Source organism: Furipterus horrens, unplaced genomic scaffold, assembly GCF_987537825.1.
Source record: "Furipterus horrens unplaced genomic scaffold, mFurHor1.1.pri manual_scaffold_17, whole genome shotgun sequence".
Taxonomy (NCBI): domain Eukaryota; kingdom Metazoa; phylum Chordata; class Mammalia; order Chiroptera; family Furipteridae; genus Furipterus; species Furipterus horrens.
Genome location: NW_028327187.1, coordinates 100,867,083 through 100,883,914, shown reverse-complemented (window position 1 = coordinate 100,883,914; position 16,832 = coordinate 100,867,083). Strand labels below are relative to the sequence as shown.

The window sequence follows — 16,832 nt, the reverse complement described above, 5'->3', positions numbered from 1 at the left end:
AGAAAAGAAATATATAGAGACAGTCTAAAGAAAGAAAAAATCACATACTTTAAACATTGCTTTTCTTTAGATCGGTTATATTGTTATTGAATCAGCTTTTGCATGAAATAAGAAGATATACAGTCCACAGTTTAATTTATAGAATCTGACCATCTCAAGCAATTCGTTTACATCACTTGAACTCTAAAAGAGTCTCTGTAGTTTTCCAGAATCAAAATTCAAATTCCATGTTTTGTCATAAAGGATCCTTTTTAGTTCTCTTGGAGTTAACAGTCATTTTTAAAATTTTAATTTGGAATCAAGGAGAAAGCCAAATAACATTGTCAATCCAGACAACAGACTGCTGGAGCACACATCTGGCCTTGTGCCCATCATGTTATGCAATGATTGGTAGGTTTATTTTAATAGTTTTTTTTTTCCTCCAGCTGTTATAAAAGCAAAGCAGAGGCTTAGGAGCTGGCATGTGGATACTGCAGGTAAGGGAGTTAAGAAACTGAGTGACTCTGGAAGCTCCCCGCTTCTTTGGGGCTATTTGCAGTCATAGGTCTGAGGAGAAGAACTCCATGTCTCTGCTGACCACATACAATCTTGCCCAGCATTGTTGCATTCCAGCCATCTCATAAAACTCAATTCCTATTATTTTGAAATCATTTTATCCTTTCCAGTGAGACTGATAGACAAAACCGATTCCTACATTCATAATCCTGAGCATGTGCATTATTAAGTAACTGGTAGGAAAAGTAGCCTCATACAGAACTGTAAACATGATTTGGGGAAGAGGAAAAGTCTGTGTGTGCTAAGGTGAAATAGTGCTCCTTACAGTTCTTTCTGATGTGTCTTCAACCTAAATTATAATGAAAACTCAGGTCAATGAATTTGTAATGGCTCGAAAAAAATGAAAGCAGAATATAGGTGACTAAGTACTGAATTTCTTTTCAAATCATTTGCCTTTAGACTCTCAAAGAACATATTAGCTAACAGAATTGGTGGCCAAGCTATGGTGTAAATGGAGCAAAGGTCAGGGTTAGATTCTATCTGGAGCTGGAGAAAAACCTGGCTGTGGCCTTAGTTTGCACTCCTGAAACTGATTTGCCAACTCTGGAGTGTTGCAAGGTGTATGATGAAAAAAACTTATTACTCCAAAAAACTCTGAATATCAAAACGCATGTCTTACATTGGTTAGGTTTGTTACTACAGCTTCTTACAAAACAAAGTGGAATGGAAAAAAAAATCGAAATCATGCATGAAACAATGAAACACACAGATGGGTTCACCTGTCGTGTTAGCAAAAAAAATCCAACATTTTCAGTTTTTTGATTAGTAAGAGTAAACATTCAGTCATTACACTTCAAATATGAATATTTAGTCTGGGTTACTAATGTGTAAAATCAACCTGCATCTCCCTATTTTTTTTTATTTTCTGGATTTGACAGGAAAAGTGGTTGTGGAATGAGGTCTTAGACAACCTCATATTTAGGTTCCAGTTCCAGTTCTGCCTTTTCTTAGCTCTGTAACCTTGATCAAATCAGCTAACCACTCTGACTGTACCCCTTCACCTGAAAGTATAACAAAATAACACATTAAAAATGATCATTTTATAAACATGTATACGACACATATAAATAATACATATGAAATATAACAATATTTACAGTAATAAAACTACTTATATATTCCATGTTAATATTATATAATGTATTCATAGTATATTGATGTAAATGCATTTTATATTAGTTTAAGATTTATATTATGTATTAACTATACATATTATATATTGTGTAAGTATTAAAAATATACAATTGCAGTACTCTTCTATGACCCCACAGCATTACAAAGCATGCACACACATACGTACATACATATGAAGTAGGTGTGGGGTCATAGAAGTGTACTCTAATTTAAAAACTTAATATTATTAGACTATAGGTGAATTTAAGGCTGCTAGCAGGCTTCCAATGTAATTTACTTCAGAAAAAAAATTGATGAGATTATCTCTCTTTCTCTTTTTAATTGTTTACCATACCTAGCTTGACTTTTATGCTATTAATTAGGTGAACATTTATTTTCCTTAGAACAGGTCGCCAACAAGCACACACATACCCATAGTGCCCTGAGAAGGCTGGTGCCAGTGCTTAAGCTCTGTTTCCTGGGGACAATAGAGCTTTTCTCATTATTGCAAATGCGTGAATGAGTGAACAACATCGCAGGCATGGACTTTCCCTCCACTTTGTCACCACACAGCCCCATCGCTTCCTCAGTACTCTTTTCTTTGCAGCAGTATTGATTTTTCCAACAACTGAGTCTGTTTGCAAGAAGCAGAACCGGAGCATAACCTTTCATTAATTAGAAAAAATGTGTGGGTATGAGCTTGAGGAAGCAACAGCAATGCTTGTGTGTTTTCTAGGGCAAACTGAGGGTGAGGTTTTGTTTGATTGCTATTGTTTCTTTTTTCCCTTGTGACAGTGTTGTTAAGTCTGATAAACGAAAAGAAAAAAGAAAAAGAAAAGGTCTGAGAACCTTTTAAATAACTCATGCGCATTCCAGAAAATAAAAAACCTACCAAGGTCAGTTGTGAATGAATGTGAAACTAGAATGTTAGAAAACAAATCTGCGCCATTACTCTCTCTTACTTCTAAGCCTTTGTCATCATTTACAATTGTTTTTACACTCTCTTCCACATCAAAACAAACACCTTAATTAGCTTCTTTGTTTTAACTGTGGAATTGAGAAAAATATTCCTTGATTCATATTTATATTCCTTAGGAAATTATCACTACTAAAAAGCTAGGAAAGTTATATATGTATATTTTTCTGTTTAGTTCTTCACTGGTTCTGGTCAGGCTGATTGAATTAGCCAATGCAGATTTCTTAAACTCAGCAAAATGTAATCATGTAAGTAATTACAATCATATAATAAATAAAAACTGCTTTACCTCAGCATATTCAGTGTGACCTATTTTTCACTGCACAGGGATTAAACATGACTCTTAACTTCTGAAATCTGACAGTATTCCTTGAATGGAATAGTTTATGATAGAAATAAATTGAAAATGAGGGCAGCAGTGGTCACCGAGGTGGCAAATAGGTGCAACATAATAGAGGTAAAACGTAACTTGGAATTGTTAAGCAGAAATCAAGGTGCCTGTAAACATGTAAATCAGACATTGTTAGGGAAATCTCTGATAGAAAAAGGAAGCCAGAAATCATCACATTGACATTACCATGAGATGTCATTGCATCGCTTTAACATAGAGATGAGACCATCCTGACCCCACTATTCATAGGAGACTAAACAGATAATGGTCTTGAATCTACTTCCTTTTGAAAATTGTTAACCATGTAAGGTATTTGGCGATGCATTTTTGGCTGAACAAAATTTCTGGTGATAGACTGCTGTCACTGAAGTGCTAAATGCTAAAAACAAATTAATTGCCCTGACTTCCATCCCCTGCATTAGCTCATTCTCTGAAGACCATTGTCATAAAGGAGATTCCCTGTGTGACAGTTGAGAGCAAGCATGTTATTGATCGGGTAACAGTGCCTCTATGAGGAAGAAGAGTAGGGGCAAAAATGCCCCTTCTCTGTCTTCTCTGATTTTTAAATAGCTTCAGTCTTCACTAGCATTACTAAAGGCTATATAATGACTTCTGATATGAAGTTTTCACCCCCATTTAAAATGTACGCATAAAGCAAAGGTCTCTGCTCTGCGCCATACCAATGCGAGTGTTGGTCACCATCAGGTTACTTGAGTTTTCAGTGAGTAGAACTACCATATTGTTAATGATTTGTTCCCATTAACACGCTACCACTATTAACACACACATTATTTTGGACAGCAAAATTCCTGCTCTAGTATTTTATATCAAATTCGCACAATGTCAAGAGACAAATTTATGCTCCTTGATTTAGTTTTCCTCATTTTAAAATGTCAGTTCCCTGGATAAAAAAGAAATAAGGGTACCGCATTTTGACACCTGTGCAACTAACAAGCAATATGCAAATTTCCAAATAGCATACTGTTCAAATGCTTCTTTTTCTCAAACCCTAATAACTTTCTAAGGAATTATAATAGTACATTTTTAAGAAATTTTTGCTCAGTGCAGAGAGAACTTCAAAATATTAATATATTAGCCAAATATATAATTTAGAAAAATAATTTTATTGTAAGAAAAGAACTTAAAATTTTGATAATAAGCATAATTTAGTTAATAATTTTCTGTGGTGAGTCATCATTTCCTTGTAATAAAAATAATTTCTCTGTGTGCATGCACAGAATAAGTTTTGTTAAAAGAATCCAAAACTTTTAAGGAAAAGAAACTGGAGTATGGCCAAAATATATTTCTAACTTTGTTGAGGTTTCATATGATATTCGATAATATATTGAATGCCTCTTTGTGAAACAGTTAATAGCAGAGACTACAGGAGAGAGCTTATTATTTATTAATCATGAACTCTTTTATAAAATAATAAGTCATTAGGTTGGTTTTGTTCACTGATATATCCAAAGCACCATAACATTGTGTGGAACATAGTAGGCCCTCAATAAAAAAATTGTTGAAGTAACCATATGATTAGACTCTGTATACAAAGGCTGAAGTGAATTAAAGTAATTCAAGATGGAAGCCACTGGATAATCAAGTACATATGTTACTGAGCATATTGGGGCTCATTCAAGTGCCACCTTGGTATATGACCCAACAATTGGTGTTGAGAAAAATAGGTCTTTATTTACAATATTCCATTGTTGGGAGGGCTGAATGCACTTCTGCTTGGTGCCTGGTTCTCCCACAAGACCCAACACTTCTCTTGTTCCCCAAAAAGCCGTAAACCAAAACCAAGCCCAGTAGTCCCCTATCCCTTATCTGCCATCTCTCTCCTTCAGGATCTGGGGTGTGTTGTCCTCAGGCTCTGTGTAATAGTCCAGGAAAGCATGTGCTGTGTTACACTAGATCACGGTGACGTCCAGGAAAGACACAAGTCCTAAGGGAGTGTCCTTTCTGTATGTCCCAAGTTCCAAGAGTCCAGATAGAGCCCAGGATTGCAAGGCAGAGTCCTTGGCGCCTTCAGAGTCAGCTGGAGTGGGCACTGTCAAAGCAGCAGCATGCCTGCTTTCCTACTAGCCCAGGCCACCTGGCCGGATCCTGACTACAAACTGCACAGCTGCTTGCTGCCTCCCACAGGCTGCTACAACCTGCTCCTACATCATGTCATGTCTCCACCTTGCTTTCCTCAAGGCTGCCTACCCTTACTTTTAAATCCTGAAATTCATGTACACCATTTGCCCTGGGGCTGTAGCATAGCTATTATCTGGCTACCATCTTGATATAGATATGCAAAGTCCCTTAAAAGCTGTATTATCTCCTTCCCCCTTCCCCCAGTTGTGGGAATATCTGTACCCTGTTTCACAGAAGTGACCTTAATTATGTGGCTGCTCCAGGGCTAAAAAGGGATGAAAGTACTCAAATAGCTTGATGCTTTGGCTACTGGGCAACTTGGATGGCCATTGGGCTTTTTGCTCTTACTTCATCACAAATTTTTGGAACAAAGACAGCCTAATTAGATATGGAGTAGATACAATAATCAGACATGGAGCAGATATTATAAAATATTGCTATGGTGAATGCAGATGTTTTGTATAGCAATAATTTTCATAGCAATTTGCAGTAATTTCCAAATACTATGCCAATAGAAGTTAAAGTAGCATTATTCCATTGGCTTATTCATGAAAGCATAAATAATGCATACTTATTTATTTACCTAGAGGGTTCTTATTGAATACAGTGAGCTGTCTGTCAGTTATCTCCCTTATGTAGTGTGCCAACTCATTAGGGAGATTCCACAAAGTAATAATGCAGTCACTCTGAAATGACTTCATTTCAACACAAATCCTATGTGAAAGGATTTTTGGTAAGCAGTCTTTCCCCACAGGGTTTAGGTTATCTTTTAAGAATTAGAAATGAATAGATAAAAAATATAAGAACACTTTAGTTTTCCAAATAATTTCTTAATCACTTCTCATTTTAATAGTGGCTTTAAGAAAAATAGTAAATTAAATGAACTCTCAGACTATTGTATTTTACCATATGGAAGGCACTTAAAGAATTAATGTCTAATTATCTTATTATAAACATTCACTCCCTTTTTGACTTCACTGGCAAATGTGACTCCTAACAAAAGAAATCAGGCCATTTTACATGTTCGTGCTATAGAGGGTTTTTTTGTTGTTGTTTTGTTTTGCCAATCTTAAGAAGCTCCATAAGAACTGAGCAAAAAAGAAAAAGGGGAAGAGAAAACTTACGGACATAGACAACAGAGTAATGATTGCAAAGTGCGATGGGAGGGAGAGGGGGAAGGTAAGGTAAGAGAGGGTAAAGGGGGATAAATGTAATGGAAGGAGACTTGACTTGATGGGTCGTGAACACACAATACAGTGTACAGATGATGTGTTATAGAATTGTGCATCTGAAACCTGTAAAATGTTAATCAGTGTCATCCCAATAAACTCAATAAAAAAATAAAGTTAAACAAAAATAAAGAAACTCCATGAATATTTTAATGTCAGATTTTACAATTTACCATATCAAGATAAGATTACTAAAGACTGATAATTCTTATCTCCACTATCCCCCCAGTTTCATTACCATCATGCATTCTTGGGGCATTTCTAAAGCCAGAAACAGCAACTGTAAAAGAATGTGCAGCACTAGATGTCAATAGTTTCACTGCTCATAATATCAAACATGTTCCAACACATATTGACCAACAGCATGCCTCCAACCTTCATGAAGTTATCCTTTTCCCTTTACTTTTTGATATAGTCATGGAAACTAACATAATACACAGATCATTCAATAAATATATTTGATCACCGAATATACTTCAGGCACCCAAAACTCTTTGGGAACACACAGTAGAGTTTAAATCTACCAAAAAAGCCAGACATGAACATATATAACCATAATCCAATAAAATGTGCAATGATAAAACTGTGTAATTAATTAGTACATTTGAACACAGTTATGATACCATTAATTATTCTTTGGGAAGTAGTAAATATAACAGCTAATATTAGCTGAGTAATTACCATGGGTCACATTCACTTTTAAGAGCTTTACATGCACTAACAGAAGTAAGAGGGAATGGGTATTATCTCCATATTTTTAGACTATAAGTGATAATGCATCTTGCCCAAGTCTGGGGAGCTAATAGACACTAGGACTAGGATTTGAACTCAGGAAATATAGCTCTAAAGCCAATGCTCTTGACCCCAGACCATACTACCGCTCTTTTTTCCTTTGGAGTAGTCTGGGAAAGGTCGAGAGAAAAGTTCATATTTGAGTTAAAAGCCAAACTATAATAAGGACTTTATGAATTATAGAAGGAGGAGAAAAAAATTTAAACAGAAGAAATACAGTGAGCAAAATCAGGAAGACATAAAAGACGTGAAATGCAGGTGGGAAATTGCCCAACATCTGAGTTCCTAGATTGGAGGGCTTGCGGGAGACAGCAGGGAGAGGGAGATTTTAAAGGCAGAAGTAGCCCTTACTGTGAGCGGCCTTGTGGGCCGTGAAATAGGCTTTGGCCTTATTCTATAGGATCCCATAGCAAGTATTGTTTTACTCTGGCTTTCTAGCCAGGTCAAAGTACATTTAAACTGGCAATGAAAAGTACAGGTTTTAACTTTTGTCACCATTTTTAAAGCACTATATCAGGTTGAAGCAATCAACCACATAATACAGAAAATAAAAAACATTTTACGCACAATATTTGTAAGCCATTTAAATAATGATCTAAAAGTATTTGTCTCACATAATTTATATAAGTTTTCTCTCAAATGAGATGTTAAGTAATTCTTATATTAAAAATTTCAGTATTTTTAAAATTAAAATGCTGTTACAGATGCTCCCCAATCATACATACTGGATGTAATCTTTTGTGTTGAAAATGCCCCTGATCAAAGAAACAAAGGAAAACAAAACAAAACAAAACAGAACACCACAACCACCAACAACATCAAAATCTCACTTGGAAGGGAAGACTTAGCTTGCAACTTGATGCAGCTGCCAGGTGGCCAGATGTTCTTTGTTAAAACCATCCAATACAACTTTTGGGAAGCGTTTTGGTGAATAGAAAATACCATCAGCTAATATTAAGTTTGAAAATTGCATATGGTGGTTGAGACCCAGTCTCTTGAAAGCTCATCCTAGCTGAACCTCCTCTTAATTCCTTTCTAATTCCTATGGTAGTATGTGGAATCTTCCTGTCTCCAAAACTGGGCTTCTTTCTTATTCCCTGATACCCTGTAGGATGACCCAGGAAAGCCTTGACTTTAGAGTCCTTGGTTTCTTTTGTCTATGGGATGTGACTTGGTAGTGTCTGTGCTTCATTGGTGGCTGTGTTCAGTTTGTAGTAGCTACATGTTTTCTTGAGCACATCCAGAATCTTCTCAGGGGAAGCATTCACTCCATTCTTTTCTTGCAGCTCTTCCATTTTCCACCCTCTCCTTCTGTTCAATGCATCCCTTTCCCTGGGGAAGCATCAAAAAATAAAAAATAAAACAACAACAAAAGCGTTCTTTATGTGCAACTTTCCTGTCAAAATTATCTTTTTTATTCTTACAAAACTTGCAGTTACTTTCCATCCAAGATTTTAGAAAACCCTTGTTTCCATGTTTCCATTTTAAGAAAAGCTGGGTAACGAGAATATCATACAAGAAGCAGTCACTGTACTAGAGATAAGGCGATTCATATTTGTATCCTCTGAGGCGTTCTCCACTTTTTTTTTTCAGAAAGCAAGACCATGCCTTTGTATTCAAATGTTGAGAATAAAAAAGATTGAGAATAAGTGGTAATAATAATAGGTTACATCTCAAAATATATTTATATATTATCTGTTGAATTAAAATATGGTTGGCTATAGTATAATTTTGAGAAATTATTCACATTATAATATTTAAGTCATTAGAAGTGTCAGTGGTCACACTAAGAGATAAAATAGTATGAGCCTTATAAAGGATACATTTTTTTGAACTATTAAAAGATGGGACCAGCCCTGGCCAGGTGGCTCAGTTCATTGGAGTGTCATCTTGTACATGGAAAGGTTGTAGGTTTAATTCTCTGTCAGATCACATACCTAGGTTGTGGGATTGTTCCCCAAACGAGAGACAACCAATCAATCTCTCTCTCAATCTCTCTCTCTCTCTCTCTCTCACTCTCTCTTGCTCGCTCTCTCTCTCTTTCTCTCCCCGCCTCCACCCATCTTCCTCTCCGTCTCTGAAATCTATAAACATATCCTCAGGTGAAGATAAAAAAAAATAAAACTGCACCATACTTCACTACATCAATTGTCTTTCATTAGGTATTTATACTTCTCTATCTGTAACGACATGTGACATTTATAATTTGCTACAAATGATTGAAGTTTTTTAACCAAATAGAATATTTAAATGTATTCCTATAATTATATCACCCTAAAATATTTGCAGTCTGATATGTGTCATTTGAAGAAGAGGGATGGAATTAGAGCCATAAGCTAGGTTTACTGGTTATGGCCATAGCATGCCAGTCATCTCATATGACTCAGTGGAAAATAGAGTGAGAAAAGCTGTCCAGATATGTCACTAAGCATCATAGGTACGCTTAGATTCAGTTCTCAAATGTTGATTGAAATAGTGGAAATCCAGTGTTTGTTGAAACATGATGGGTTAAAAGTAATCAAACTTCAATCTCTGTCTCTTGCTATGTACAAGGTCAAATCTCCATTCTAAAACTCACAGTTATATGTATATGTGTGTGGGAGAGTATGTATGTTTTTAAAAAATAGAACATGAATATATGGATTGGATAAGGGCAAGTGATTATCTAAAAGTAGATTCCAGGTAACTTTTCAACAAATATTAATGAAAAACCTACTATTGGTCACAAACTATTAATACAAATATAAAAAATCTTATACATAACCCCCCCAAATAAAGTAGTCAGTCTACAGTAGAGATAACCATGAAATAAATTATTGTGCACTTACTAAAAATACATAGATGATTCTCCTTACTGAATTTCTTATGTTCTTGGAAAAACAATTTGGAAAAAACTCTAAGGATAAATTTGCTCCAGATTATGGTAGGGTATTTACCCTCTAAAATGAAATCTCCCATAATATCTGAGGGTGAAAATATATTTTAAAATAACATAAATTAATACATGTTTTGAAATAAAGATTAAACCTCCTAACATGTGATTTTTACTACTGATTGTGTAACTTCAAAAATATGGAAAAATGTAAATCTGAATGTATGTTTGTAAACTTGTTCCATAGATCTAAAATATTTTGTGTACTTTTGTTATAAATGAGCAACATCGGAATTAGATTTCAAAAATGTTACAGTATTAAGACTTGCTAAACATTAGTTTAACGGAAGGAAGTCATCAAATCTGCTTCTCTAATTAGGTAAGATTCTCATTCACTGGGCTCATTCCTTTGAGGATACTCGAAAGGAAAAGGATGGACATTCATGATTCCTTTGAAGGTTGAATCAACCCTTCCCTGACCAACCTTGGTTTTATAGTCCTTTCACACTCTAGAGTTCCTTTTACATCTCCAGGCATTTTACATTGATTACAATTTCTTCACCAATTGGTTTAGAAATAATACAGAAAGTAGTCAATAAAATTAACCACTCTAAAGATGGGCCATTGCTGTTATTTTTATCTATTTCTAAGTAAAAGAACTAAAAATTAAGCAGTTCGCTTTACTGAGCGATCTCAAACAGATCAGTTAAGGTATACAATCAAAACTATTAATGTGTCCAGTATATCTTCCCTTAGAATTATTTATCTAGTGCCTGTAGGGCTGGGGGTTCACAAAATGAGACCCAAAAATTAAAATGTGTGCCTTGTGACATAGTTCAGCAGGGTCAGCTAAGTGAAAAAAATCACATAATTTCAGGTAAATTGACAATCTGCATAAAGTATTCTGGACAATTAAAATTAACTAGTAAGTAAAATTGGGAAAATCATCAGTTATTTTAATTAGATGTCAAAAACATAGAATAATGTTTGATACCACTAATGCCTCATTCAAGCAAGTGTTTCTCAGAGGCTCTCATTTCGTTGTTTATCTGTCATCACTCTGATAAACATGCACTTGAGTTTATATCATCTGAAAATAGTTGACATGCCCTACCGAGACACGGGAAACTGATGTAGGCAGACACCCGCCCCACATTTAATGACCTTAATCCATCTCAATGACTTGCCTTTATATTCAAATAACCAGTTTGGGGTGTAATTTACTAAAATCAACTTTTGTGGTCTTATTTCAACAAAGGACAGCCTTTTGTGTGACAAGCTATAATATTATTTAGCTACCGAAAGGCCTACCATATTTCTCTCCCACTGAGAACTATTTGTTATCTAATGTCACTTATAGACTGCATGTAAATCAAATTATTATTTCTGGCCCTGCATGGTGCATGCTGATTAAAAACTTGTCAAGCTATCAGAAGAATAAGGCCATTTCCCAGCATGGAATGATGTTATTTATTCTAGGCCCAATGATTGGTACCAGAACCAATGCTTAATAATATCTGTGACCAGGGGGTAAAGAATCATTTTAAATGATCACTCTGATCACAATCCTAGTGCTTTAGAATTTCCGACAATGCTGAAAGAATTGTGCAACTTTAAAGAAATGTATATGAAGGTAACTAAACTCTCTCTGAACTCATCGAAGTCAATGGTCACTATGCAGTTCTCATCGCTCATGGCTTCTCAAAAGCATTTAACACTGTTGATCACTGTCCACTTGAAATGTTCTTCTACCTGCCTCTCACACTCTCTTGGCTCTTGAACTTGTTGTCTATTACTTCTCAGCTTCCTTGGCTTACCCTTTGGTCCTCTGTTAAATGTTGTTGATTCCTGTGATTTGTCTTGCGGTCCCTTGTCTTTTCATTTTACTTGCTGCCCTGGAAAACTTTTATGCCTTCGTGTGTGTTTACTACTCCCCATATATTCTCCAGGCAACAGCTCTTTCTTGACCTATAGACCCGCACATCAATAGACCATAAGACAACTCCCACTGATAACTCAAATTCAACTTGCATAAACCGGTCTTAGTAGCTTCTTCCCAAACCAACTTTTCCTAATGTGTGGCTCCAAAATTTATGCAGTTATTTGGCGAAATTCCCAGGAATCCTCCTAGACTATCTTGCACTCCTTCACTATTCAATCCATTAAAACCTGGTGAGTCAACCTGTTAAATACTGCTCAATCCTAAGATGGCTATATCTTCCCCACTGCTCAGGTTTGTGTTGCTAGCAGCTGTCCACCATCACTACCCCAGAAGGCCTCCAGCCTGCATTCTTTCACGTCTCTCAGATGACTTCCAGAGTGTGTTTTCTAAAACATTGATTTGAGTATCTTATTTCTAGCCTTCAAGAATACCACACTGCCTAAGATCTAAGATCATTAGCATCGCGTAAGTAGCCTTCCTGGTCAGCTCTTCATGTACATTTCCAGGCTCAATCCTTAGCTTGGACATCTTTGCATTATAATTCTCAACAAGTATACTATAGTACCAAGGCAGAGCAAGGTATTTCATACCTGTGACTCTCTGTTTGTTCTGTGCATTTTACAGTTGACTCTGCTTATAACACCCATTGTATTAGTTATCTATTACTAGATAACAAATTACCAAAAACTTAGTGGCTTCAAAAATACACAATTATTACATCATTTTTGTCAGGAATCCAAGTGTGGCCTAGCTCAGTCCCCTGTTTCAGGGTGTCTGGAAAGCTTCAATTAAGGCATTAGTCAGGACTAAGGGTCTCATCTGAAGACTCAACTGGGGAAGGACTTTACCTCCAAGCTCATTCGGTGGTGGTAACAGAATTTAACTTCTCAAGGCTCAAGTTCTAACAGACTGTTACCTGGAGGTCTTCTTCAATTCTTTGCCTCATGGGCCTATTTATAGGCAGCTCCTTCACAAATACAGCAGCTTCTCCATCAAAGCCAACAAGGGAGAAGGTCACAATCTCATTTAACCTAGCCACAAAAATGGCATCCCATCAGCTTTTTCATATTCTGTTGGGTAGAAGCATGTCACTAGGTTCAGCCCACACTGAAGGGGAGGAGATTACACAAAGATACAAATACCAGGAAGAAGAATTATTAGGACCAATTTCATGAGCTACTTCCCACATCCACCAACCCCAGGTTCCCCCACCCTCATCCATCTGACAACATTGGTGCACGTTTTTCAAGACTCGTCTTAATCATCAAGACTTCAGTTCCTCAGTAAAAATTTTCTTGAACAACCCTCCCTAAAGGTGGTTACTCCCTTTTTAAAAAAATTCCACTGCACCTCCAACATTTCTCAATTATCCACATAACTTCCTCCTCCCCAAGTATTGGGTTGGCAAAAAAGTCCATATATTTTTTTCCATAAAATAAAGGGCACATTTTTCATTTTCACTAATGACTAATAATTTGGATATTATGAGCATGCTGGCTATCTCCCACTATTGGCTTCTAGTGGGTAGAGGCCAATGGTGCTCCTAAACACTTTCCAATGTGTAAGACAGCCCCACAGCAAAGAATTCTTTGGCTAAAATGCCCATATACCAAGAAACTTCACAAAACACTTTTGACATGTTCAATCAGGCACCCCATACACCGCACACATCTTTTTTTTTTTTTTTTGCATTTCAGTTGCATTTTTACCTTTCTTGAAATATTAAAGCAGAATATGCTGAAAATGTTGCATATTTTCTTCCATCTTCAATATTAAAATGGCTGCAAAAAATTCACCAATTCTAACAAGATTTTTTAAATGCATGCTGATATGACAGCTGTCACAATACAGTCTAACAAAGTTGTTATGACATTAAAGACAACTAAGCAGTACTAGAGACCTTGTACAGAAAAAACTAAATAAACTTTTTGGCCAACTTAATACTTTGAGTAGTTTTTTTTCAACATCTGGTAGTTGTCAACCCAAAGAAAGTGCTCATCAAATGCGACATAATAATTTTCAAAGAAAAGTTGGGTAACGTAAGAATATCACATGAGAAGCAGACAGTCAATGTATTAGAGACAACGTGATTCCTATATGTATCCTCTGAGTTGTTCTGCACTTTTTCTTTTTCAGAAAGCAAGACCATGCTTTTGTATCCAAGTGTTTAGAAAAAAGTGATTGAGAATAAGTAGTAACAGTAATAGATTGCATCTCAAAAGGTATTAAAATGTTACGTGTTAAATGAAAATATGAATGGCTATAGTGTAATTCTGAGAACTTATTCACAGAATTTTTAGTCATTAGAAGTAATTATCAGTGGTCACACTAAAAGATAAAGATTATGAGCCTTATAAAAGATATACAGGTAAACCTCATAAAACATGGTTGTTAGGTTCCTAACAAATGCTGTTTTGTGAATCCGTGTTATACAAAACAAGAATGAGTACAAAAAGGGGCGTTAGGTTCGAAAAAAAATTTTAAAGTACTATTACATTTTTATAATTAAGAGAAATATCTTTATTAAAGCAATTTTCATCAAAATTATTACATATTAATATGAATTAAGTAATGTTTTCTTCGTCATCATTACTAAGCTCCATTAACTGAATGTGTTTTCTTTTTGACTAGATATCCTCATCCTCTGAGATTTCTTCAGCATTATTTTGATTTCTATGCTCTACTTTTTGCAAAAAAAATCTGCTATTTTAGATTGCTTGCTTTTAGCTGATAGATCTTTATAGATTTCATTATATGGTACTAAGCACTTCTGAAGTTCTCTCTTAAACTTTGTGCTCCTTTCAGTGCAAGGGTCTTCATTTAAGAAATACGACTCAACTGTTTGGCTAAGTATAGGCCTTTCTTTTTTTTTTTTTTTTTTCAGAGACGTCTCAGATTTTTATTGACAAAAATCACATAGGGAGGAACACATTACAATTGACAAACTAGGGAGTGAGATGTGTGCTGGGAGCCATGGAGAAAGGGTGCCCACAGTCCCTGGGATGTTTCCTAGAATCCTGGATTTCCCTCCAGGGCTCCCAAGTACCCCAAGTGCCTCCTTGAAGTCCCTCAGGGGTCCCATGGAGTGGAGTTAAAGAACAAGTACTAAGCTATGGGTTTCATTGCACAAGGTTGGTGGTTCAGACAGTGGCCTCAATCTCAGTGGCTTCCTCCTCCTCCTCCAGCAGGCTGTAGGAGGCATGGCTCTGGCAGGGCCGCTGCAGGGGGTGAGCCAACAGCTTGGCCATACAGTTGTGCAGCTCGAGGGCTAGCCCAGCCAGGGCTACCTCATACTTGTAGCTGGTGCCTTTGGTATCCAGGCTGCCCATGAAGGCAAACATGTCCTTCCAGCTCATCTCCTCCTCCTTCTCGTCGGCGCCATTGTGGATGTAAACAACATCAAAGAAGAAATATGGGCACTGGAACATTTTCTTCATGGGCTCTGTTAGGGAGAACTGAGGCTGGCAGGGAGGGCGGCTGTACACAAGAATGGTACGGACCACATATGGTGGTGGGATTGTCTGCACGTTCTCCGTAACTGGCAGTTCGGTCTTCTGTTGGATGAGACTGAGGAGACCTTCCATATTGAAGGTGGAGCAGGAGGCTGTCTCCAGGTCATAGAGGCAGCTGCAGAGGTCACGGGGGTCAGAGGTCAGGCCAGACAACCAGGCAGTGTCATCATTCACTACCACCAGTGCAAACTCACGGCTTTTGTCAATCTTGTGTTTTGTCCGCACGAACATCTCAATCATCTTCTGGGAGACATTGAGAGCGTTGGTTTTAGAGCCGTTGAATGAGTCCAATTTTGGCAATGACATTTCCTCCGACAGGTCCAGGCAGATGATCACCTTCTCTGAGCAGTTGACCCTTGGTGTCCACACCTGGACCTCAGGGGCTGGCGGGGGCACCTGCCAAGGCTTGGTGCCAGCTCCCAGAGGGTTGGGTGTCCCATCATCAGCACTGGCTGCCTCACCCTCGCCTTCACTGTGGCTGCCCACACTGGCCTGGGCCCCCACTGCCCGGTCCTCAGCCCCCTCAGGGTTGGATCGAGTACGGGGCCTCGGCTCTGTTGATTGCTCCTCCTCCTCCTCTTCCTCATCTTCCTCAGTGGGGCTGCTGGGCTCTGCCACCTCCATGGCTTCTAAGTAGCCGGATGAAGCAGGGATAGGGGAAGCCAGAATCCTGCCCGTAGCCTAAGCCTCCCTCCGACTCGGCTGCCGACTCGCTACAAAGCCGCCATCTTCGCAGCCGGACGTAGTGCAGCCAGTATAGGCCTTTCTTTATGCTTTTTAGAGTAAACTGATATGACATACGCACTCAAATGAAAAATTTTAAATGAGTTATCTTTTGCTCTTAAAAGCTTTTATCACATTCAGTATGGTACAAGGATTTCCCTAATTTCATATTATACAGGGGGTTCCCCAATTCTCTAGCCTTGTTATAGAAGTACCGTGTTATACAGGGGATACCTGCATTTTTTTAACTGTTAAAAGACTGTACCATATTTTACTAGGCCCTATTCATTATTACAATGATATCCCCTAGGGATACTTGAGATCAAATACTATAACATTGGGGCGTTGCATTCACTTTAGTTAGAGTACAAAAGGCAATCTTCTGTGAGTGACATCACAAAGTGACAGATTGGTCTGTCTCTATTACTTTTAAGTTCTTTCAAATGAGAGATGACTAAAAATGAAATGCCATGTGGCTAAGGGGTTAAGGACATAGGTTTTAGCATCAGACTATGGGGATGGTATCCCACTTCGCCATTTACTGTTTGTGTGGCCTTGGACAAGTTACTTAGCCTCACTGTGCATTGG

General features: G+C 37.3%; 1 protein-coding gene and 1 pseudogene across 1 annotated transcript in view; one reads left to right on the top strand and one right to left on the bottom strand.

Annotated features, from left to right (window-relative positions):
* Nucleotides 1-16,832, top strand: part of IL1RAPL1 (interleukin 1 receptor accessory protein like 1) — a 598,169-nt gene that overhangs the window by 387,910 nt on the left and 193,427 nt on the right. The gene's annotated exons all lie outside the window — the stretch shown is intronic.
* LOC149991703 (BRISC and BRCA1-A complex member 1 pseudogene) lies at nucleotides 15,113-16,267 on the bottom strand (annotated as a pseudogene).